Source organism: Hippocampus zosterae, chromosome 8 (assembly GCF_025434085.1).
Source record: "Hippocampus zosterae strain Florida chromosome 8, ASM2543408v3, whole genome shotgun sequence".
NCBI classification, from domain to species: Eukaryota; Metazoa; Chordata; class Actinopteri; order Syngnathiformes; family Syngnathidae; genus Hippocampus; species Hippocampus zosterae.
The window spans coordinates 24,940,203-24,945,153 of NC_067458.1; positions in this window are offsets into that span (position 1 = coordinate 24,940,203).

The following is a 4,951-nucleotide window of genomic DNA, read 5'->3' on the forward strand; positions in this document are numbered from 1 at the left end:
GCTTTTATTTTCTTTCTTTTTTTGACATATTATGTTTCATTAAAACCTCTCATTTAAATATTTTTAATCAGAATATGATTTGAATGATCTGCACAAAACAGCCCAAGTTTTTTGAAGCGAACTACGAAATATACCGCCGCAATAAAAGTTCATACTCCAATGCGGTGTTACAATCTGCAATAATAATAAACAAGAATAAAATTGTTTGACAACAACAATAAAAAAAAAGAATTCCAAAAAGGCGCAGAAGAAATGAGATCGTTGGTACTCAGAGCCAGCAAAAAACGTGAATAACAAAAAAAAAAAAAGCACTGGCAAACAAAACAACGTAAATAGCTTGTCGGACAACAGTGGTTGAAAATAAAAGTCTAGCATATGTTGATCACGGCTCTTGAAATTTGTTGCCAGAGACAAGAATGAACTTCTAAAATAGGTCATAAGAACTGGCTGGACATTTGCAAAGCGATGCGACAACGACGTGCCTGTGCACAAATCCGCGCCACAAGTAAATCGGTCACATGCATAAACATACGGTATATCCGCCGCATTTGCATCGAGCAAATCAGAAAACGAGGGTGGGGGGGGGGGAGATGAGGAGAAAGAAATGTAATGACTTTTACATATTCATATCCTTTTAATTATAGATAGCATTCAATATTTAACAAGAGCAGGCAGGCAGACTTGACTGGCGTTTGATGTCGCACGGGCGGTAAATGCTAGCGACTGTCAATCATCACAGCTCGAAGTGAGGCGAGTTCAAAGTGATCGAAACTTCTCGATGCGACGAGTCTCGAGAGCGCGGAAATATATGGAAGCCAAAGCGCACCCAAATCCAATCAGGCTTAATAGGATCGCCGAATGGGAACGCGGCATTCCACCCGGCGAATGACGGCCTGATGAAGGTGAGGCTTTACAGCTACAATGGAACAAAAAAAAAAAACAAGAGCCACAAAAAAAAAACCTAATCAGCCGGACCCTGGAGACTCGTTTTAGGCAGCAACATCAATTACCAAAGAATCGTGTTAAGGGGGTTGGGGGGGCGTCCTCGAGCTCGGCGCTCCAATGTTCGCCGGCAATATTTTGCCGTGCGACACGAGGGGAAATAAAAGCAAACATTACTCATGAATTATTCGGTCCTCAAATCACAAATCACATTTTCCAAATTCACTTCTCGGCCAGCTTTGCATCAATTTAGCCGTTCGGACACACAATTTGCACCTGCTGATGAATAAAGGAAATTATTTTGTTGTTTTTAGGGTTAAAAAAAAATACAAACGGTCCTTAAATTATCACAATTGTTCATGAAGGCAAAGTCAATGAATAGAAACATCCCTTCTGTGCAGATTGAATGAAATCAAGTTTGCGTGTTTCGTTTGGGCCTTGTCGATTTCATGGAAAGAGCGTTTCCGGGAAAAGATTGGAAAGACAAATAATGACTGGACCTGCTGGGGAGGGGGGCGGGGCTTCAATAACAATAATAATAAATAAAAATGATGTGATGATGTTAAGAAGATGCCTTCAAGAACATTTGATAACTTTTATATGACTTTGTGACATAAACGCCATTTCCAAATCGAACTTTGGATGCAGCGTAGGCCTGTTTTGCCCTGACGACGGGGCGCTCTAATGAAATATGTGCGAGCGCAGGCGGCGGCGTGTATATCAGTCGGCGCACTCCTACACGGGCCTTATCACGCACACGCACAGGAACAAACAATAAAAAGGGCCGCCCGTTGAATTGAAAGCTTTTAATGCTCTTGGAACACTGCATTTGTTTTTTGAAGGGCTTTTTTTTTTCAGGGGGGCGGCGGGGGTGCAAGGTCAATTTTTCACTTACGGATATTAACGAGGGCGGTTGACACGGTGTGGAGGCGCAGGGTCCCGTTCAGGGCGTAACCCGCTTGCTGCCCGGAGACTTTGCTTTGGAAGAATGATCACACCTTCATATTGGAATGTGAGTGGTAAACAAGAGTCAAAATCCATCCATGTTGCTTTTGGGGGGAGGGGGGGGGCGTTGGATGGATTGGAGGCAAAGATTAGAAATGAATGACCCGTGCGTCCGAGATTAAATAATCCATTTGTGTTCTAATCAATTTCCCAGTGCAGCTTTCGGGGCTGCTCGTGCGGAGACCAAAAGCTGATGTCTGTTCATTCATTCATTCATTCATCTTCCGAGCCGCTTGATCCTCACTAGGGTCGCGGGGGGTGCCGGAGCCTATCCCAACTGTCTTGGGGCAGTAGGCGGGGGACACCCTGAATCGGTTGCCAGCCAATCGCAGGGCACACAGAAACAAACAACCATCCACGCCCACATTCAAACCTAGGGACAATTTAGAGTGTTCAATCAGCCTGCCAGGCATGTTTTTGGAATGTGGGAGGAAACCGGAGCACCCGGAGAAAACCCACGCAGGCCCGGGGAGAACATGCAAACTCCACACAGAGAGGCCGGAGCTGGAATCGAACCCGGCACCTCTGCACTGTGAAGCCGACGTGCTAACCACTGGGCTACCGGGCCGCCGCTGATGTCTGTTCCAACTTGCAATTGTTTTGTGCTCATTCAAAGTCAAGAACGCACACATCAAGAAGCCAAACGCATGCTTGAAGATTTCTTCTTTTCCAGACAATCAATTGTCTTTTACTTGGTGAGGAGAAAAACTGGAACCCTGGCTGACCCTTTCATCGGAGCTGTCAGCACTTCCCGGTGATGTCACCTTTAGGTCTTTTAAGACACATTCCCGGGGAGGAATTGACAGCTCCCATCAAGGCTGAAGCGACAGCCAAAAGCGTCAGCCAGGTCAAGTCATGTGACACAAGTGATTTGTGTCACCCTTCGCCGCAAAAAGAGTTTCCAACACTTGCCCACAGTTGAGAAATATGAACGACACCCCCTGAGCTAAGACCCCGAGAGGGCAAGGAAAAACTCCCAAAACCCCATCTGGGGGTGGCGGGGAGAAAAAAAATGAGAAACCTTGAGAAGGGGCCGCAGATGGGGGATCGCCTATGCCAGGATGAGCAGGCGGGCAAACATTTGACACAAGCTTGTACGCAACAATGTCAAAATCATGGATTTTGGGCTTTATGCTAACATCTCAATAGGCGTGCAAATAGCAAAGCTATTTTCATAACCGCACACACACGAGTGACAAATGGTGACGAAAGCTGCGAGGAACTGAACTGAAGACAAATCATTTGCATGTATTGCTATTCACATTTTGGGCAAATGGCTCCAAAAAGAATCTCAAGTGTATGTCAGGAAATTGCTCCTGGAACGCAGTCGATGAATTTGACAGAATGACATCGTTGGTATCTAGCAAAAAAAAAAAAAAAAGTGTGTGAGTGTGTGTTTGTATACTGTCTATATCTCAAGAAATCCCCCAAATAAATCCTCAACGGTGACATTCATCAGAGACAGCAATTGGAAAATAAATGCACACGTCAAGTGAAAAATGCCGTTCTCCTTCGACATGCGAAATTGTATTTTTCCAAGATTGCATTCCGCGGAATGACGCGTGTAGCGGCAACTTACTATCCTTTTGTCGCTACGTCAGCAGGGCATGTAGGTTTTGACTCGTGCTTTTCTTCGACGGGCTTTTCCTTTCCACGGCGACGACAAGGAATACACTAGGCCGCCATCGTTGACCCAAAAAAAAACCCTGAATCTCTTTATTTTCTTGAACACAAATTAAGGCTTTTTCAAATGGATTAATAAAACTTATACAATACACCTAAACGAAATACGAAATCAGTTCCCATAAAGTACGAAATAAGCAAACACGAAGTACGCTCAAAAAAAGGGGTTGCTCCATGCCCTACTGTCTTCCTAATTATATTTACATAAATCTAGCCTCTTAACAGACAGGACAACCAATGGAGCCCAGATACTTCGATGTTCTTAATAAATTTGTTCTAATAAAATATCAAATATAAACCAAACGCCTTGCATCTATTAAATTCTAACTATTCAAAAGGCTGCATTTATAATTTAACCAAATTTTCCTTATGGCTCTAACAACGCGGTTGTAAAATGTATCGGGGAGTTCCGTCATTTCAAAGAGGAGCGCTCCCTGGCTTACACTTCACTTGCAACGGGTAAATTGTTCAATGGGCCGAATCCCATCACGCAAAGTACTCGGCGAGTAATCGTCTCACCCGCTCGTTTGCCGCATCCAACGCTTACTTTGGCTTTGCTTTCAAGTCAAGGTCGTCCCTCAAGTGTTCAGTGTTTAACTTTTAAAGTGCACCGAGAAGCGATTTTTTTTGGACACGCAAGATGGCTACAAATGACCTGACAAATACCCCGTCAGCTGGAAAGGAAGCCGCTTTAGAGAACCCCGAATAATTCCGCCCGAGCTCAAATGAAGACGCCGGGCAAAAGGTATTTAGAGATGAGTCCTAGCGGAAGGCAAGATTCAGCGGCTTTGAAAAGACAAATGATTGTTTTCAAACAGCAATTCACAGAAGCAATTGAACGCGATTAGCGCCGCCAGACGACACGAAATACACGTTTGCCAGAGGAGCTGCCGGCGGCGTGTCCAGCCTCCTAAAACGCCGGAAAGCTCGGACAACGGTGAGTGCTTTTGAAACGGCCGACCCAAGCGAAGCAACAGCCCAGCAGCCGAACCGCCATTTACGACCTGGCGCAAGGAGGAACGGGATGTAATATGTCCTACTTTTCCAACGGACTTCGAACGCAACTCACGTGTGAGAGGAACTGAGGCGGCTTTTCCTGAAGCCGAAGCTTATTTCTGTGCGCAAAGGCAAAAAAGTGAGCCTGACTGCGAATTATGCTTCCTGTTGAGGGCGAGAATGTCATGCCCCCCCCCCCCGATAACCCCGCACCCAACTTCCACATGCGCAAGTGTTTCAGTCATTATTTGTTGCGTCTTCTATTCATGTGGCCTTAAGGGAGCACGGTTTGAGGCGTTTGCCCCCCCCCACCCCAAGCCCCCCC